The sequence below is a fragment of the Tympanuchus pallidicinctus genome, unplaced genomic scaffold, assembly GCF_026119805.1.
Source record: "Tympanuchus pallidicinctus isolate F22 unplaced genomic scaffold, pur_lepc_1.0 scaffold6, whole genome shotgun sequence".
NCBI classification, from domain to species: domain Eukaryota; kingdom Metazoa; phylum Chordata; class Aves; order Galliformes; family Phasianidae; genus Tympanuchus; species Tympanuchus pallidicinctus.
Window position 1 is genome coordinate 30,496,809 of NW_026294780.1, and position 21,593 is coordinate 30,518,401.

Consider the following 21,593-nt stretch of genomic DNA (forward strand, 5'->3'; position numbering starts at 1 on the left):
ATGTCCTTCTCCACAGGGCTGCTCTCAAGGAGATCTTCCCCCAGTTTGTATAAATACTTGGAATTGCTCTAACCCAAGTGGTATCAGGGTATTCCAATTGTGGGATTCATCCCACCATGTTCTCATGATAGCAATTAGGTCGTATTTTCCCAATTGCACCACAGCTTCTAGCTCCTCCTGTTTACTTCTCATGCTGTGCTATACAATCATTAGGTGTACAAAGGTTAGGCGTAGCAAGATTATTGCAATGGAAAAATAATCAAAGTAAGTTGAAATGCTCACCATGTCATAGGCTCGCAGTAAACTCCCCAAGGGGCAATTTCCAGAAAGAGATCCTTCTTCAGTGGTAGTCAGCAGTAGTGAATTGCCTTCACCCGTGCTACCACAGCTGACTCATTGCTTGCTTCAGGTGGTCAATCAGAGATTCAGGATCAAGAGTTCCCATACACTGCTTGTATTGGTATAGAGGCACTTTAGCTTAGCTATTGGCCTCACTGTCTTCTTGGAGGAGCCTTCCTTAGTACCTCCAGGAGAAGTCTGGGTTTTCCCTTACTGCCTCCCATAGTGACAGCATTCCCATGTGCTTATCTGTCACCCAGTATACCCTCTTCCCCCAGCATACCTAGTTTAAAGACCTGCTAACCAGTCCAGCCAACTTGTTCCCAAGAATATTTGTGGCCCTTCTAGTCAGTCGGCTCCCATCCACTGTCAGCATTAGCCCCCTTTCTCAAGGCTGCGTCCCAGGCCATAGAACCCAAAGCCTTGAGTGTAACACCATTTGCAAAGCCATTCATTCAGAACATCCACCCTCCTCTTTTTGTGCAGATTCCAGTCACCAACTGAGAGGACAGAGAACACAACTTACACTCCAGATCTCTTCAGCAGTCTTCCCAGAGCCCTGAAGTCCCTTTTCATTGCCCAAGAACTTCTTTTGCCTGCCTCTTCATTTCCAATGTGGAAAACCAGTAATGGATAATAATTGGAAGGCTTAACCAGGCGAATGATGTTCCTAGCAACATCTCTCACCCAGGTACCAGGCAGGCAACACTCCTTCTTATGGGACAGGCCCGAAAGGCATACCAGGCCCTCAGTTCCCCTTACAAGGGAGTCCTCTATGACAACAGCTCTTCTTTTTTTCCTGACCGACACTGTAGCAAAACAGGGATCACACTGACTAGCCTTGGGCAACCTCTCCTGCGCAAATGGACTTTCACCAACATCCACACCCCAGTCCGTCCAGCTCCAGAGCCTCATGCCTGTTACATAAGGGCACCTAAAAAGTGGGATAGGCTGAGGGGCATTCCGCTTGTTGCCCCCAACAGGGACTTGTTTCCATCCCTTGCTGTCTCTGAGGTCAACCCTTCCCATCTCCCCCACACTCCTCCTGCAGGGATGGCAGAGTGCGACTCCACCAATAGATCCTCTTCCCACAATCCTGGATGCTCCTCAGCCTTCCTACTTCCTCCTTTAGCTCTACCACCAGGCTGAGCAGATCATCCACCTGCTCACACCGCACACAGCAGGTATCCCGGCTGCCCTCCTGCAGCAGTGACAGGGCCAGGCATTCTCTGCAGCCTGAGACCTGAACTGCAGCATTGACACTCGTGCTTTCAGTCTGAATCTCCACGTCCCTTTTAGAAGCAGCTCGCCGCCGTGTGGTGACCATGGCTGCACCTCGGTGTGTCCAGAGAGCAACGACCTGTTAACTGACCTGTTAAGTGCCAAGTGCTAAGCCACCTCCTATACGGCAAGGTGCCCTGCCCTGCCTGCTCGCTGATCTGCTCGGGGCTTGCCCTGAAAATCACTTGTTTCACAGATAGATAACAACCCTCCTCCCTGTGTAGTCCTGTGAATGAGTGGCTTAGGGTTTCTCCTCGTCCAAACGGCCCACTGATTCACACACCCTAACGGCTCTTCCTCCCTGAGGCTTTTTCTAGGCAGGTGGTGTGGATGCAGAGCCCTTGCCCTGGCAACGCCCACTTCACGTCAGCCGCTCTCATGAGAGCTGCCGGGCTGCTCTATTACCTCGTGATGCCCTGGATGAAGGAAATGACCAAAACCCCCCTGTACCTCTGTCATGGTTTTTTAGCTGAAGGTAAAAAGTTTGGAACATCACCAGCAGAAGTATCACGAGCTAAAGAGGTCCCACCATACAATGAACTACCAGAAAATTAAAAGAAATGCCCTGTTCACAGATAGATCGTGTCGTATTGTGGGAAAGCATCACAGATGGAAAGCTTCTGTGTAGAGCCCCACATGACAAGTTGCAGAGGCCACTGAAGGGAAAGGAGAATCAAGCCAGTTTGCAGAGGTAAAGGCTGTCCAACTGGCCTTAGATGTTGCTGAACGGGAGAGGTGGCCAATGCTTTATCTTTACACTGACTCATGGATGGTGGCAGATGCTCTATGGGGGTGGTTACAGCAATGGGAGCTGTTATAGGTGGTACTGGGAAAAAGGCTCGGAGTTGAAAGCCAAATGAATTCATTTTATTAATTGTGCAAAGTGAAGCGGCAAGCAAAGCAGCACTGGGCGGATGGGGAGTCAGAGCTCCTCCTATGGTGCGTGCTGAGAATGGGGGAGAGTCGTTCTTTTATATCCTACTGATTTCCGTAGTTGTGGCACTTAGGCGATCTATATTTTCCTCATTAGAAAATTGTCTGCATTGTGACAATCCCATTGGTCATATACAATTGCAGAAGCACATTTCGCGAAAGTACAATGACACCTGGGGATAGGTTTGCACCACGGTGTACAGTCCCTATTCAATTAGACGAACAAACAATTCAATCAGTACTTTTCCATTACAAGTCCCCCTCTGTCTTCATCCTCATTTTGTTCTTCAAATTGAGATAATGCGTCCCGGGCTCCTTGAAGTTCCTTAGTGTCAGTCAAGTGCTCATATTTCTGTGATATCAGTAATAAATGGGCCGCCTCTAAGCGGCCCTTCACTATCCCTATTAGTTTATTAAAAAGATGAAGTCCAAAAGTTACCAGCAGTATCAGTATGGTGGACAGAAGGGTAGTCAGCCAAGGTGAATAGTTGAACATTGCTTCATACCAGCTCTGTTGTCGTTCTCTCTCTGCTCATCATTTCTCCAGTCCTTCCCGTAGTTTTGCCATGGTATCCCATACTACTCCCATATGATCTGCATAGACACACATTCCTCTCGGAGGGTGGCGCACAAACCTCCTTGTTGTAAGAACACGAGGTCTAGGCCTCTCCTATTTTGTAGGACTACTTCCGATAAGGACCTCATGGAGGTTTCTAATGCTGTAATAGACTTTTCTATTCTTCCCAAATCCTCATCCACCACTATTCTAAGCGCTTGGAATTCTTGTTTTTGTTGTACAATCGAGGCAATTCTTGTTCCAGCCCCAGTTGCTCCTAATGCTAGGAGAGTGGCTACAGTAATTGCAGTAATTGGCTCCCTCCTTTCTATATAATGCTCTTGAGTGTAATAATGGTCATATACATACCCCTCACGATGACGTATGATTAGAGGAATTATGGCTACTTGAATACAATAACTAGAGCTTTTGTTGAAGATCTTCAGGGAAATGCAAGGGGTTACTCCAGTGTCAGAGCATATCCACTTTGTGTTATTTGCAGGGAGAAACCATTCAGCTTTTCCTCAACTTAGGGGGTCAACCGTGATGTTCCCTGCATACAAATGCTTTTGCTCTTGGGGACTATGCCACTGCACTTGCCCTTCCAGTTACATGGGCCATGGTTATTCCTTGCTTGCTTCCTATCTCTTTATTCCATAGGCACTCAGCTGGATTTGATCCATTCATACGCTTAGGTTTTGAGCTTACTCCTACCACCTCATAGAAGGGAGGTCTTATGTCAAAACACAACCAACAACTATCAGTGATGTTAGAATTGGTAGTGTGTAAAACCTGATATCCTGCCTGCAACGTGGTCCATAATGGTTCAGTCCCTGATTCTGATTCTACAGCTTTACTATTATTTTCCTGACCAGATTTCTTCTTATGAGTCAAATTCAGATTTTCCAGGTTCCCTTCTTTTGCTATTACTGTATTAGGACCGACCAGCTCTGGTTTCGGGGAGGCAAGCTCCTTTTGGATTGTAATATATCCTCCGGGGTCAGCTTTTCCTGGGACATGGTATTGTATCCCCCACGTTCTCCCTAGTGTCCATCCTGAGTCATCTGTTTGCAGGATGGTTATCTTGAGGAGGTCACATGTGCCTGCCCCCAGCATTTCTCCACGACTATCATATGGGGTGGGGGAGCAGCCACGGGGAGCCCAGGTTACAGTTAAATATTTGTCTGGGTTATTTATGCTCCACCTAGCTGTAGTAATAGTCTCACAGCCCCAATAAGCACATAACCAATGTCCCAGTTGGTTGCAGTATGCCTTTCCCAGGTTGGAACTAGGACACCAGTAAGTCCCCCATTTGTTTGCTCCTTTGCTATTCACATGACAATAGATTCGACCACTGTTCTGTGGTACTAAGTCACAATTAGTAACTTCGAAACTTGGGGTCCCCATGGTCATGTTAGTCATTATTCTAGAATGTATCGGATCTGATATTGTCCATTGAAAGGGGTGGTGGGAGTTGGCTTTGTAACCCTTGATCCATGACAGAATAATACATAGGGTAACTAGCAGTGAGTGCAAGGATCCAGGTGGTCCCTTCTTCCATTTACTTTTTACACTTCAGTTCCAATTTCGGAGAATGGAGGCCCCCCTTTCTTTCTCCTCTTATCAGGGGCTGATCCCAACCTTTTCTCCCATTTCTTAGAGCATGCTCTAAGTTCCCCTTTCGGCATGCCTCTGTCTCCTCCACCTACTCTGTTGCCTGGTGCAGCGGGGTTGACCACCTTCTCGGCATCAAGTGTACAGCCAGTGGGGTCCTGATTGGTCAGGCCTTCCCTTGCAGGCTTTATAGGCCTCCCAGTTTTTGGCCTTCACCTCAGGGATACTGCACGGGAGATCAGGTGCCTGGATCCAGCAAAGTGTTTGAAGGATTTCAGGCCTCACTTCCGCTAGACCCTGGAATCCCAGCCACATTTCCCACGAGATTACTATTGGGAAGGAGCGGCCACCACTCTCCAAGGGCTTTATTACGTGTCCTGTCACAAGCCCCACCCTTAAGGCTTGCTGAGACAATTTAATTTCCTTTTGGTAACACCTTGCGCAGATTTCTGCAGGGACCCTCCCGTCGGAACAATGGGTCCACCAGGCCTCCTCACACTCTGTACATTTAAAACATACAAACGGATAACATACACACTTGGGTTTTTCACAGAATACTAAATTACCCATTTATCTTTTCATTCCCTGTTTTAGAGTTAGTTTTAGTCCCTGGGGAGGTTCTACCACCTTCCAGTCGGCTGCTTCCCAGAATGTCTTGACCCTAGAAGCATGCATCCATCCATACTCCACAATCCGGATGGCCGTCTCTGTAGTAAGTAGAACGAGAAAAGGTCCATCCCATTGGGGAGTGAGGGAGGATTCTTTCCAGGTTTTTATCAGTACTTTATCTCCTGGTTTTATAGACTGCAGTTCAGTCTCTAAGGGTATCATTGTAACACAGTATCATTGCCTTTCAGCGGAGGTCTTCCCTTCAGGACATCAATTAGAGGATATAGGGTTTCAAGGTTTTGTCATCTATCAAGGGGTGGTCCAGGGTAAGGTCAATATTGTAGGACATTCCATATAGCATTTTGAAGGGTGAAATTCCAGTGTCAACATGGGGTTGTGTCTGGATATTCAAAAGGGCTAATGAGAGGCACTTTACCCATGACAGTCTGGTTTCTAGCATCAATTTTGTAAGCTGCTTCTTAATTTCCCTGTTCATCCTTTCTACTTTTCCCAAACTCTGGGAGTGGTACGGGGTATGATATTCCCAACGAGTCCCCATCAATGCTACTGCCTCCAGGGTAGTTTTTGAAGTAAAGTGTGGTCCCCTATCTGAGTCTATCACCTCAATAATTCCATATCGTGGGATTATTTCTTCATATAGTATTTTGACTGCAGTTTGCGCTGTTGCCCTGGAGGTTGGGAAAGCCTCAACAAAATAGGTCAGATGGTCCACCAACACTAGCAAATATTTAAACCTCCTGACCTTAGGAAGTTCGGTGAAGTCCACCTGCACTCTGGCGAAGGGATGGTGGGCCATCTCCCTCCCTCCTCTTATCTTTTCCCTCAATTAGTGTTTATTGATTCTTTGACAGATTTGACATTCCCCCACAATTCATCTTGCTACGTTATAGGCCCCCATACACATATAGTTTACAGCAAAATGGTCATACAGGGCCTGTACTCCCCAATGTGTTTTACATTTATCATGATATCATTTCACAACCCTGAGGGCTGCTGCCTTGGGGATCACCTCCCTTCCATCGGACAATATCCATTTCCCGTTTTTCTCTGATACTCCCATTCGTTTCAATTTCTCTTCCTCCTCCTTGGCCCCCTTCTTTCTCTGTCAGGGGTTCTGATCCCAGGACCATCAAAACTGTTCTTTTCGCTTCCTCATCAGCTAAGTTATTTCCCCTAATCATCTGGCTTATCCCATATTGATGTCCCTTCACGTGTACGATTGCTATCCGATTTGGTCCCCTTAACGCGTCCAAGGTTTTGGTTATCAGGGCCTCGTGTATTAGTCCTTTTCCTTGGGAGTTTACAAACCCTCTTTCCTCCCAGATTTTTCCAAAGATGTGCACTACTAAATGGGCATAGTTCGAATCAGTATAGATAGTTCCTTCCTTGTTATTTAATAACCATAGGACCCTAAGGACAACTTATAGTTTGCACGCCTGAGCTGACCAGCTAGGGCTTAGGGCCCCAGATTCCACTACCTTCATATCTATTCCATCTACAATGGCGTACCCCGACCTCTGCTTTCCCTCCACCACTCAGGAGGATCCATCTACAAATAGTCTTTTCCCTATCTCTAATTCTTCCTCTTCCAGGTCCGGTCTAATCTTGGTCTGTTCCTCAATAACCCTTAAACAATCATGAGTCAATTTTTCATTTGGTTCCCCATATAAGAATTGGGCTGGGCTCTGAAGGCTGGTCATCTCTATCTCTAACCTAGGGGAGTTTATTAATATGCCTTCGTATTTCAAGAGCCTAGTGTCTGTGATCCATTTGTCGGCTTTTTGTTGCAACACCTCCCTAATATTATGGGGGATGTATACCTTGAGGTGGCCTCCAAAGGTGATTTTGTTTTCCTCTTCTACCAACAAGGCCACCGCCACTATGGCCTGGAGACAGGTTGGCCAGCCTCGACTGGGTCTAGTAATTTGGAGATGTATCCTACGGGTTTCTTTTTCCTTGCCTAGTCTTGGGTTAAAACTCCATATGCCATTCCATCCTCCGTATTGACAAATAAGTAGAAGGGCCAATTTATATCTGATAAACTCAATACGAGAGCATTGGCTAGCTCTGTCTTCAGGCTTTGTAACTGTTCGTCATCCTCAAGGGTCCATTTGAGTATCCCATCCTTTGTTAGTTTTTGGTATAGGAATTTGATCTTCCCACTAAAGTTCTCAATCCACTGCCTACAGTATCCAAGTAACCCTAATAACTGTCGTAATTGTCTCTTGCTAATAGGTGGTGCTAGAGATAATATGCCCTTTACTCTCTCAGGGTCTAATTTCTTCTGGCCTTTACTGATCCAATGTCCTAGATACCTACCCTCCTCTTCCACAAATTGCAACTTTGATTTTGATACCTTTAGGCCTATTAACCCCAAGAAATTCAAAAGTTTTATACTTTCTTCTCTTACTATGTCTTGATTGTCTCCCGCAAGTAACAGATCGTCCATATATTGTACTGAGGTGATCTGTTTCCCTAGGGGATATTCTTGAAGGATCTGCTCTAGGGCCTGACCAAAGAAGTTGGGGGATTCTGTGAATCCTTAGGGGAGCACGGTCCAATGCAGCTGTTGTTTTCTGTGGGTGTCGGGGTCTTCCCATTCGAAGGCAAAGAAATCCCTGCATTCCTCTTTCAGAGGATAAGCCCAAAAGGCATCCTTTAGGTCTATAACATTGTACCACTCGTTCTTTGGATTAAGTTGGCTTAACAGAGTGTCTGGGTTGGCCACCACCGGGAATCAGGTGACCATTCTCTTGTTTATTTCCCTTAGATCACGAACTAGCCTATAGGTTCCGTCAGGCTTTCTTACGGGAAGGATAGGGGTTTTAAACAGGGACTGCAGGGTTCCAGGAGGCCTCCCTTTATTAGCCTCTCAATTTCAGGCTTCAAACCCTGCCTTCTTTCCTGAGATAACGGATATTGCTTGATTCTAATTGGGATTTCAAGGTTCCAAATCACAACCTCTAACGGGGGAATATCTTGTTTCCCAACAGTCTCCGGTGTATACCATACCTTGGGATCTATGTTCTCCTCATCTCTCACAGAGTAGAGTCTGTAAAGCCTCTTCTAGAAACATATATTTGGGCAGGATTTGATCCCAGGATTTGACTCTCTTTGAGACACCAGGACCTTTTCATAAGCTTGTTTTTTGGAGCTATGTGTCTAAGACAGAGCATCTAAGTGTTAAAATCTGTCACAATATTTTGAGAGAAAAATGTAGGTTATGTGTTTCTCTCTCTTCATGCTAGACAGTTTGAATCCACAGTCTAAGATTCTTAAACAACTAGACCTCTCTCTGACTGATTCATGGGAATTCACCTTCTGTGGAATTCACATCTTCCTGGTAGTAAGTCATGACTTTCCTGCACTTTTGGACTAATACACCTGCATATTTCATGACACCTTGAAGGGCTATTTTCTCATGTTCTCATTTTCAAACTCAGTGTTTGAAATTGTCACGGAGTTAACTAGATCAATCTATGCCTGTGATGGGGAGCAGTAGGCCCCTGGGCCCCCCTCCCTCCAGCCCCACAAAATTGGAAGGAAAAGGGAAAAGGGATAGGGAGATGGGAGCTGGACTCAAGGAAGGGAGTAAAAACAGCGGCAACCATCTATGTAGGAAAATTTATTTTACTAACTATGTTATCGGAGTGTAAGATAACACAATACAATACAATCTAATTGAAATTGAGACTAATAAATCAAATAAAATATGAGAGAGAGTTCCTGAGACCAATCAAACCTGAAAAGCTTGGAATGTCTAGGAAATCACACTCCAACACCCCCTGCAAGGCAGCAAGAGATCGCCCAACCAAGAAGGGCCAGATCCCATGACTTCCATGATGTATAGGGATAGGTACCCAGAATTGGAGAATTAACACTTAAAACTCCCAGTGCATTACATGATGTTATGATGTGGAATACCGAAAACCAAAAATCAGAAAACCATGACAGAAATTCACTAAAATCCCCTTGATTTTCAATTATACTGGTGCCACTGTTTAAAAAATGGGCAAGGCCATACAATCTCAAGGTATACAGAGATGATAACACTAAGTTCATAGGATTCTGTAATATGCAAGGACACAGACTTTGCTAAAATTTTCTCTTTACTGCATATCAATACAAATTACCACTAACAGGAATACTACTGTTCACTATAAGGTGAATATATATATGCAGCTAATGCTAAGGAAGGTGAAGAGCAAGGACTGTGGACACATCCTCCAGCTGCTGTGTCCCATACAACTCCTACCTGGCTGCTGGGGCCCATCCCAGTGCCAAGGAACCTAGGGTCATTTCCCATGTTATAGGATGTAGTTGCTGCAGGTAAAACAGACACATACAGCTGAGCCCTCTTCCTCCTCTCTGGCTGGTACCGATAGAATTTTATTGGTGCAGGCACGTGCACAAAACTTCAGGTTCACAAACATACATTCATGGATCCTTCAAGTACTAAAACAGCCCCTATGTCTGTCCATCAGCTCTGTCTGTGTCCCTGCCTGTACTGAAGCACAAACACGTGGGAGAGAGAGTGCCAGTGCTCAGAGAGAGAGAGATAAGAGAAAATTTAATGAGAGAAAGCTATTAGATAGGGAAGATAGTGCTGTTCAGCCACAGGGCTCAGACAGATAAGCATGCTGGCTGGCCTCATTTTATGCACAGCCATCCTTTTTATACTATTTTCTACCTATTCCTCCTCTTTGCTCCTCCCATTTCCTCTGCAGTTTCTGCAACCTCCCAGCACAGGCCCTACAGCCCTAAGGACAAGGTTCATCCTCTCAGGAAGCAGTGCCTGCAGCTTGTTAGCCCACCAATTAATGTGAATGAGATGTCTGTCCTTTGTGGTTATCTCAGAGCTTAGAAGGCCTCTATCAGATAACCCTAATAGCATAAACATTCTTACATTCTCATGGGCTCATAAATTAGTGTGAACAACCAGACTTAGTTCTCATCATTATCTCCCTTTCTTATTATCCTTTGTTGCCTTATGGAAAGTTCCTTGACCAAGTATTCTTAAAGGAGCAGACAGACTCTTTCTGCATACCCTCACAGGTAAGAGCTTATAAGAAGTTAATTTTGATCGCCACGGTTCGCTGCTTTGGAGCTGTCCCAGCCAGAACAGCAGCGACTGACCGCGAGGTACAGTTGGGTTTCAGTCGGTTCCCACATTCAGGGATCCCCGAGATAACAGAGCAGCCCAGCAGCTCTCGCGAGAGCAGCAGACGTGAAGCAGGCGTTGCCAGGGCAACGGCTCTGCATCCGCGCCCTCTAGCACTGAAGAAGCCTTAGGGAGGGCAGCGACATCCACCAGAAACGGAAAGGAGGAGTCAGGGTGTGTGAATCATGTGGGCTGTTTTAACTAGGAGAAACCATAACCCACCCATTCACGGGACTACACAGGGAGGAGGGTTGCTATCACTGTGAAGAGAGTGATAAGTTCAGGGGCACCCGTTAACGGGCTGGTAATGAGGCAAGGGCGGTGCCAGTACTGCCAGCAGCAGGGCTGATCATTAGGGCAGGCTCTGAGCCTGGTGCGTCCAGCAGGGGCTTGGATTTTTTTACCTCTGCTCTGTTTGCAGGAGGCCAGGCCTGCTGGCAACAAATAGGAGTAGCTTCCCAGTGGAAAGGGGTCTTAAGATGAGAGTTGGGAAGGTTCATTGATAGAGCTTTAAACTAAGTACAAAGGGGGTGTAACTGGGATCACTAGAATGGAGCCTGTATGTAACGTGCCAGTGCTTGTAGGAGAGGGATGTGCTAGTAAGATCCCACAGTCTTGTGTCTTGGTGAAGGAGGAGGACGACTCACTCTTTTGTAGGAAGAGGGTTGATGTGAGGTTGGTGGCTGTGGAAACACTGGAGTATGGTCATGAGAGTATTAAGGCTACTGCCACTCGAAAGGAGGCCCAGCTCAGGTGTCTTTAGACTAATGCATGCAGCATGGGTAATAAACAGCTGGAGCTGGAGGCCAATGTGCAGTCAGAAAGCTATGATGTAGTCACCATCATGGAAACATGGTGGAATGACTCAAACAACTGGAGTGTTATGATGGATGGCTACTGACTTTTCAAAAGAGACAGGCAAGGCAGGAAAGGCAGTGGTGTAGCCCTTTAAAGAAAGAATGTGAATGTATGGAAATAGATGATGGTAATGATAGGGTTGAGAGCTTATGGGTCAGAATAAAAGTGAAGGCCAGTAAGACTGATATTGTTGTGGGAGTCTGCTACAGGCCACCCAACCAGGATGAAGAGGTGAATGAGACACTTTATAGACAGATGGGTGAGGTCTCAAGGTCTCAACCCCCTTGTTCGTCTGAGGGACTTCAACTTCCCAGACATCTGCTGGATTTATAATACAGCAGATAGGAAACAGTCCCAGAGGTTCCTAGACTGTGTGGGAGTTAACTTCCTGACACTGCTGGTGAAGGAGCCAACGAGAGGAAGCAAAATCCTGGACCTACTGTGTGTTAACAGGAAAGGTCTTGTGGGGGATGTAAAGGTTGGAGCCCATCTAGGGCATAGTGATCGTGAGATGCTAGATTTCTCAATCCTCATTGAACCACGGAGGGGAGTCAGCAGAACTGCCACCTTGGACTTCCGGAGGGCAGTCTTTAACCTCTTCAGGACCATGGTTGAGAGGGTCCCTCGGGAGGTAGTTTTGGAGGGCATGGGAGCCCAGGAAGGCTAGAATACTTTAAGGAAGTAATTTTAAAGGTGCAGGAACTGACTATCCCCAAGTCACGGAAGATAAGCTGACAGGCAAGGAGGCTGGACTGGCTGAACATAGACCTTTGACTGGAACTCAAGAACAAAAGGAATGCTTATGGTCCCTGGAAGAATGGGCAAACTATTTACGATGATTACAGGTATGTAGTGAAGCTGTGCAGGGAGAAAATTAGGAAAGCCAAAGCCCAGCTAGAACTGAACTTGGCCACTAAGGTAAAGGAAAACAATAAATACTTCTTCAAATACATCAACAGCAACAGGAGGACTAGCAAGAATCTCCATCCATTGTTGGACGCCGAGGGCAACTTGGTGACCAAAGATCAGGATAAGGTTGAGGTACTTAATGTCTTCTTTGCCTCAGTCTTTAATAGTAAGACTCGTTACTCCCTGGGAACAGAGCCCCTGCACTGGTTGATAGGGACAGGGAACAGAATATCCATGCATGATCCATGATGAGATAGTTTTGGACCTGCTCTGAAAGTTGGATGCTCACAAGTCCATGGGGCCAGATGGATTGCTGATGGGCTTTGGCAGATGTGAATGCCAAGCCACTCTCCATCATTCTTCAGCAGTTCTGGCTAACCAGGGATGTCCCAGTGGATTGGAGACTGACAAATGTGACACCAGTCTTCAAAAATAGCTGGAAAGATGATTCTGGTAGCTACAGCCCTATCAGTCTCTTCTCTGTGCCCGGGAAGGTTATGGAACAGATAATCTCAGGTGCCATCATGGACCAGTTAAAGATCAACCAAGGGATCAGGCCCAGTCAGCATGGGTTTATGAACGGTAGATCTTGTTTGACAAACCCTGATTTCATGCTTTGACAAGATAACCCATTTAAGGGATGAAGGTAAGGTTGTCGATGTGGTCTACCTGGACTTCAGTAAAGTCTTTGACACTGTCTCCCACAGCGTTCTCATGGATAAGCTGGCTGCCCATGGTCTGGATGGGTGTATGCTCCACTGGGTGAAACACTGGCTGGATGGTTGGGCCCAAAGAGTTGTGGTCGGTGGAGTTAAATCCAGCTGGTGGCCAGTCACAAGCGGTGTCCCCCAGGGCTCAGTACTGGGGCTGTTTCTATTTAACATCTTTATTAACAATCTTGATAAGGGGATTGAGTGCGTCCTCAGTAAGTTTGCAGACAACACCAAGTTGGGAGGGAATGTTGATCTGCCTGAGGGGAGAAGGGCACTACAGAGGGACCTGGATAGATAGACTGGATCGATGGGCCAAGGTTAACTGTGTGAGTTTCAATAGGGCCAAGGGTCAGGTTCTGCATTTTGGTCACGACAACCCCAGGCAATCCTACAGGCTTGGTGAGGAGTAGCTAAGAAAGCTACCTGATGGAAAGGTGTACTGATGGACAGTCGGCTGAATATGAGCCAGCAGTGTGCCCAGGTGGCCAAGAAGGCCAATGGCATCCTGGCTTGTATCAGGAATGGTGTGGTGAGCAGGATTAGGGAAGTCATCCTGCCCCTGTACTTGCCATTGGTGAGGCCTCACCTTGAGTGCTGTGTTCAGTTTTGGGCACCTCAGTACAGAAAGGACATTGTGGTACTGAAGCAGGTACAAAGAAGGGCAACAAGGCTTGTGAAGGGCTTGGAGAATATGCCCTACAAGAAGTGACTGAAGGAACAGGGGCTGTTCAGTCTGGGGAGAAGGAGGCTTAGGGAAGACCTTATTGCTCTCTTCCAATACCTGAAAGGTGCTTACAGCGAAAGTGGGGTTGGTCTCTTCTTACTGGTGACAGGTGGCAGGACGAGGGGAAATGACCTTAATTTGTGCCAGGGGAGGCTTAGGATGGATATCAGGAAACACTTCTTTACAGAAAGGGTTGTTAAGCACTGGAATATGCTCCCCAGGGAAGTGGTTGAGTCACCATCCCTGGATGTATTTAATAATGTTTGGTTGTGATGCTCAGAGACATGATTTAATGGAGGGTTGTTAGAGTTATGGTAGTATGGTTAGGCTGTGGTTGGTCTCGATTATATCTTTTCTGATCTGAGTGACTCTATGATTCTGTGATTCTATGATTAGTGATATTTCTAGAAAAGAAGTTTATACATAACACATACTAAGGGTACAGCACCAGTTAATAGTAGCAGCACTTAAGGATAGTAGAAAGCCAATTTGGCATAGGAAAGTCAGTAAAATTGCAACATTATGGTTTGGTGTTAGCAAACATAGCAATATGACTAAGTGAATATGCTTATAATGAATAACAAACAGTAATACAACAGCAAACAAACTTACAGACTGTTCAGACTAGAGTTGTCTTAACTATACTTATCACAACTATACATATCATGTTTATACTTACATATCTTTATATGTGTGTATGTTCATGAAATGACAGCTACTAATCTGGATCAAACTGATCCAGAAAGGTGGTTAAGGTCCCACCAACCCCAAAAAGATCTAATTACGAATTATCTCAGAGGAGGCTGACCACCCCAGAAATGGGCCCAGATGAGTAACCGAAGTAAAGGATGGAGTCTCACTTCAAAGTTGGTGCATATCATTGAAAAATATTCCAAACTGTGGTATTACTGTAAGTGGAAACCAACTAATTCTAGCTTTATTAAATTCACTGATCTTTAAAACAAAACAAAAAAAAAAAACTTTTTCATCTAACACTCCTTGAAATATATTTTCATGTATTTCAGCATTTTTATGCTGTGTATTTTTATTCAATTACAAAAAAGCAGAATACTATTTGCTCTCCTGCATTTTTCTATATTTGAAAGCATGCTAAATTTCTTGAACATTGAAGGCATTGAGTGCACCCTCAGTAAGTTTGCAGATGGCATCATGTTGGCAGGAATTGTTGATCTGCCACGGGGGTAGACAAGCCCTACAGGGGGATCTGGACAGGCTGGATTGCTAGGCTGAAGCCAATGGAATGAGGTTCAACAAGATCAAGTGCCAGGTTCTGCACTTTGGCCACAACGACCCAGAAAATGCTACAGGCTTGAGGCAGCGTGGCTGGAAGACTGTCTGGAGGAAACGGACCTGGGGGTATAGACTGATGAGTGGCTGAACTCCAGCCAGCAGTGTGCCCACGTGGCCATGAAGGCCCATGGCAGCCTGGCTTGTATCAGAAACAGTGTTGCCAGCAGGAACAGAGAAGTAATTGTCCCTTCACACTCAGCACTGGTGAGCCTGCATCTCGAGTACTCTGTGCGGTTTTGGACACCTCACTGCAAGAAAGACATTGAGGCCCTGCAGTGAGTTCAAAGAAGGGCAACAAAGCTGGTGAGAGGTCTGGAGCACAGGCCTTATGGGAGGCGGCTGAAAGAGGTGGGATTGTGTTCACTCTGGAGAAGAGGCTCAGGGGAGACCTTACTGCTCTCTATAACTACCACAAAAGAGGTTGTGATGAAGTAGGGGTTTGCCTCCTCTCACGTAACTACTGATAGGACTAGAGGGAATGGCTTCAAGCTGCACCAGGGGAGATTCAGGCTGGACATCAGGAAATACTGCTTTCCCAAAGAAGTGGTCAGGCGCTGGAATGGACTGCCCAGAGAGATGGTGTGTCAGTGGTTTACAGTCTGGTTTCATTCAGCTCTGTGACTATCAAGGCAGAGGGATACACAGATCCGTGCCTCCAGAAAGGGGAAACATGGGACCCGGAAAAACTGCAGCAACGATCTGAGGAGAAATAAACTGATTTACTACATATGGTATTGGAATGCAAGATAACACACTATAATACAATATAATTAGAGAAGCTAATACATCAAATATAATGAGAGAAAGAGTGTCTGAAAAAACTGAGGGCCTTACACTAATGGCATGCGATCAGGACAAGCAGGAGCAAAAAAGAGGGCCATCAGGTGACCTGATGAGGACTTATATGTGTTCCCCCTAAGCAGGAATGATAACAGAACAGTGAACAGTCTTCTGGGGTATGTAGTTTTTCTCTTCTGGACAGGTGCCTGGAACTGCATCATTAACTCTTTAACTCCCAGTGCACTACATTATGCTATGGTGTGGTATACTGATAACCAAAAAATCATAAAACCATGACAGAGGTGGTTGAGTCACCGACCCTGAAGGTCTTCAAGGAACGTTTAGATGTTGTTTTGAGGGACATGTTTTAGTGAGAACTATTGGTGATAGGTGGATGGTTGGACTGGATGGTAATGTAGGTCTTTTCCAACCTTGGTGTTTCTACAATTCTATGATTCTTCCTGTCTAATGACCTTAGAGTTTTACCCTAAAAATTAATACATATACAAAGTTAAGTAGACTTCTTGACTGTTGAGTTCACTTAATATTCCATGTGCAAGGCACAGGAAGAACTGTTTCTTATGTCTGGGACTTAAAAGATCACAAAATTCTCCTTAGGTAGTCTACAGAAATTCACATTTGTCAGCAAGCTGAAATGGCTGAAACTAGAAAAATCTTCCTTTTAGATGTTTTTAGAAGGAGCTCTGATCTGATAGATTAGTGTCTGAAAAAGATTTATCAAGATAATTAGTTTAATTAATCTGAGAAGCCTGCTGAGATTTATGTATGAGGTTGGTTCTCCAAGCAGCTCTATGGCATCAAAGACATAAGCAGGAGCAGTCTTGGAGATGATTATTGAAGAAACCACACAATATGGAACCTGAGCATTTGATTTTAAAGGGAAGAGAAGTCATTCCTGTGGTAATTCTATGACTAAATCCCTTTCAACTTAAAGGCTGCTGCCTTCCTCCTGCCATTTTCTTGTCTGTAACTTAGGTAATTTATGCAGTTTTACAGTGAGTGCTATTTGCTTTTATAAAAGATCAAGTAATATCTTGTTGTAAGATATCAAGTGTATTCCTGTGCAGATACTATTTTTAGATCTACTGATGTATTAAACATTTCACCTTATGGCTCAGGACCAGGACTCAACTTGATCTATAGCATAGTTAAAAACTGAGATGCACGTACTGTTTGTGATAATCAGAAAGAAGGGGAATATAAACTGGGGCTGAACCACTGACATTCTTTACATCAGTAAAAATCCATCATCACTAGAAAAAGCAAAAGGAACCAATGACATGCAATTTTGTCACTTACATATGTTGAGATTATTGAAGGCATTAAGGTTGGAGATAGCCTGGGCTGCAGTGACCACGCCTTGGTCGAGTTCATGATCTCGAGGGATGTGGGCCTGGCAAAGAGTGGCATCAGGAGCCTGAACTTTGGAAGAGCAAACTTTAAGCAGTTCAATGGACTGTTGGCCAAGACCCCCTGGGATGCTGTCTTTAAAAACAAAGATGTTGAGGAGAGCTGGCTATTCTTCAAGTAAGTCTTCCTGAGAGCACGAGAGCTCTCCGACCCTCTGAATAAGAAAGTGGGCAGAAGAGGTAGGAAAACAGCATGGCTTGGCAAGGACCTGCTGGGCACACTGAGGGCAAAGAAGGGTGCGTGCAAGCTCTGGAAACAAGGGCATGTCACCTGAGAAGAATACAGGGATGACATCCACACTTGCAGATGTGGGATCTGGAAAGCCAAGATGCAAGCAGACCTGAGTTTGGTGTGGGACATGAAAAACAACAGGAAGACATTCTACAGGTACACTGGCCAGAAGAGACAGGCCAAAGTGAATGTACCTTCTTTGGTAAGAGGAGAACTGGCTTCAGCAGATGAAGAGAAGGCTGAGGTTCTTTGCCTCGATCTTCACTGGTGGCCAGGATTCCAGTATTTCTCACATTCCTGAGCCCTGCATCTCTAAACCTCTAGGTGGAACCAAGGCAGTAAATCCTTCTCTCCCCCCTCCCCCACTGTAAGGGCAGAGCAAGTCCGAGACCACCTCATGAGACTGAATGTGTACAAGTCTATGGGGCCGGATGGAGTGCATCCCAGGGTTCTGAAGGAGCTGGCTGAGGTGGTTGCCGAGCGGCTCTGCACCAGATTTAAAAAGTTGTGGCTGTCAGGTGAGGTCCCAGATGACTGGAGGAAGGCTCACGTCACTCTCATTTACAAGAAAGGGAGCAAGGAGGACCCAGGGAACTAGAGGCCAGTGAGTTTCACCTCTGTACCTGGGAAGATGATGGAACAGATCCTCCTGGACGACATGCTTCGTGCCTCATGCATCACATGAGGAATAAGTGTGTGATCTGAGACAGCCAGCATGGCTTCACCAGGGGAAGGTCATGCTTAACCAGTCTGGTGGCCTTCTATGATGGAGTGATGGCGTTGGTGGACAAGGGAAAGGTGACAGGTCATTTACCTGGGCTTGAGCAAAGCCTTTGACATGGTCCCCCACCACATCCTTATCTCCAAATTGGAGGGATATGGATTTGATGGGTGGACCACTTGATGAATAAGAAACTGGTTGAAAGGCCACAGACAGAGGGTGAGAGGGTGGTCATCAATGGTTCTGTGTCTAGATGGAGGCTGGTAACAAGTGGTGTCTCCCAGGAGTCTGTCTTGGGACCAGTACTCTTTAACATCTTTATCAATGACATCGACGACAGAATTGAGTGCACCCTCAGCAAGTTTGCTGATGACACCAAGCTGAGTGGTGCAGTTGGCATGATGGAAGAAACGGATGCCATTCAGAGGGACCTCAACAGCCTGGAAAGGTGGGCTGACCGAATGAACCTGATGAGGTTCAACACAGCAAAGTGCAAGGTTTTGCACTTGAGCCAAAGGAATCCCAGGCATCTATACAGACTGGAAGGAGCAGTCCTTGAGAGCAGCCCTGCAGAGAAGGACCTGGGGGTCTTGATAGACGAAAAGCTTAACATGAGCCAGCATTGTGCTCTTGCAGCTCAGAAAGTAAATGGCATCCTGGACTCCATCAGAAGAGGGGTGGCCAGCAGTGACAGGGAGGTGATTGTCCCCCTCTACTCTGCTCTTGTGAGGCCCCATCTGGAGTACTGTGTCCAGGTCTGGAGCCCCCAGTACAAGAAATGCAGAAAGCTGTTGGAGGGGGTCCAGAGGAGAGCCACAGAGATGATCAGGGGGCTGGAGAACCTCCGCTACAAAGACAGACTGAGGGAGCTGGTCTTGTTCAGCCTGGAGAAAAGAAGGCTGTGGGGTGACCTTACTGCAGCATTTCAGTACCTAAAGGGAGGGGAATCAGTACCTACAAACAGGAGGGGAATCAAGTCTTTGAAAGGGTGGATAACAGCAGGACAGGGTGAAATGGTGTCAAGTTGAGGGAGGGAAGATTTAGGTTGGATGTCAGGGTGAAGTTCTTTACTGTGAGAATGGTGAGGTGCTGGAACAGGCTGCCCAGAGAGGTTGTGGATGCCCCGTCCCTGGAGGTGTTCAAAGCCAGATTGGATGGGTTCCTGGGCAGCTTGGTCTAGTATTAAATAGGGAGGTTGGTGGCCCTGCGTGTCGCAGGGGGTTGGAGATTTGTGATCCTTGAGGTCCCTTCCAACCCTGGCCATTCTGTGATTCTGTGATTTTGAGATATGTCCTTCAAAAATATATTTTGTGCTAATATCTGGAAATACAAGTTGCTTCTGGGATGTTTTCCAAGCTATTATTATTTAGACAAAATAATAATTTTTTTTTCCAGAATTTTTAATTAGGTGATTGTTCACTGGCTGTTGGAAAACTGTGAGGACAGAACAGGCTAAAATTCTTAAAGATGTCTATTTAATTTTTTTGCCTTATAGTGAAGACTAACTTTTCCATTTGAATGCTAACAGAAAAAGAAGCATTGTCTGCAATGTGAATATAAGTTTCATCTTGGGGAAGGACTCATCTACCTAAATACATGCACCTAGTGCCATTTGTGAGATATATTCATGATCTCTGTTTAGGGCTAGTAGATAGAACAGGGAGCATACAAAAAGCCCACACTCTTCTGGAGAAGCACACAGAGGCTATGCAGGATATTCTAAAATGCACTCCTGCAACAATTTTCTGCAATCCTCTTATGGCAAGGAGTTGGAACTAAATGATAGGCCCCTTCCAACTCAAACTGTACTGTGATTCTATGAAATGAATCCCACCTGAGCTATTTGCCGCATATGGCCATGATTCGGGAAAGGGTGGCAGGAGACCTGTGTGGATGAGCAAGGAGCTCGTACACAAACTCAAAGGAAAGAAGAAGGCCCATGAAATGTGGAAAAAGGGTCTGACTACTTGGGAAGAATACAGGAATGTTGTCAGGGTCTGCAGGGATGCGACAAGGAAGGCTAAAGCCTGCCTGGAATTAAATCTGGCAAAGGGGATAAAGGATAATAAAAAAGGTTTTTTCAAGTACATTAGCAGTAAAAGAAAGACTAGGGAGAATGTGGCTCCCCTGCTAAGTGACGGGGGTGTTCTGGTAACGGGGGATGCTGAGAAGGCGGAGATACTGAATGCCTTCTTTGCTTCTGTTTTCAGTGAAAAAGCTCCCCCTCGGGAATCTGAGACCCTGGAGGTTAGTGAGAGGATCTGGGGAATGGAAGACCTCCCTTCTGTCAGGGAAGAGGTGGTTCAGGAGCGCCTAGGCAACACCAATGTTCACAAATCCATGGGACCCGATGGGATTCATCCACGGGTGCTGAGGGAGCTGGCAGAGGTGATTGCTGAACCTCTTTCTGTCATCTTTGAGAAGTCTTGGAGGACGGGGGAGGTGCCTGAAGACTGGAAGATAGCCAATGTCACCCCGGTCTTCAAAATAGGCAAGAAGGAAGACCCAGGCAATTATAGGCCAGTCAGCCTCACCTCTGTCCCTGGAAAGGTGATGGAACAGCTTGTATTGGATGTCATCTCCAGACAACTGGAAGAAGAGGAGGTTATCAGGAGTAGTCAGCACGGGTTCACAAGGGGGAGGTCGTGCTTGACCAACCTGGTAGCCTTCTATGATGTTGTCTCTGGCTGGGTGGACAGGGGGAGAGCAGTGGATGTAGTCTACCTTGATTTCAGCAAGGCATTTGATACTGTCTCCCACGACATCCTTTTAACAAAGCTGAGGAAGTGTGGGATAGACGAGTGGACAGTGAGGTGGGTTGAGAACTGGCTGACTGGCAGAGCACAGAGGGTTGTTGTTGGTGGTGCAGAGTCCGGTTGGAGGCCTGTAACTAGTGGTGTTCCTCAGGGGTCTGTGCTGGGTCCGGTCTTGTTCAACATCTTCATCAATGACCTTGATGAGGGGATAATGGCCGCCCTCAGCAAGTTTGCTGATGATACGAAGTTGGGAGGATTGGCTGACACGCCTGAAGGCTGTGTTGCCATTCAGCAAGACCTGGATAGTCTGGAGAGCTGGGCAGAAGAAAACCAGATGAGGTTTAACAAAAGCAAGTGTAGAGTCTTGCATCTGGGGAGGAACAATTCCATGCACCAGTACAGGTTGGGGAATGACCTGCTGGAGGGGAGACCTGCGGAAAGGGACCTGGGTGTCCTGGTGGATGACAAGTTGGCCATGAGCCAGCAGTGTGCCCTTGTGGCCAAAAAGGCCAATGGCTTACTGGGGTGCATTAAAAAGAGCGTGTCCAGCAGGTCAAAGGAGGTGATCCTCCCCCTCTACTCTGCCCTGGTAAGACCTCATCTGGAGTACTGCGTCCAGTTCTGGGCTCCCCAGTACAAAAAAAA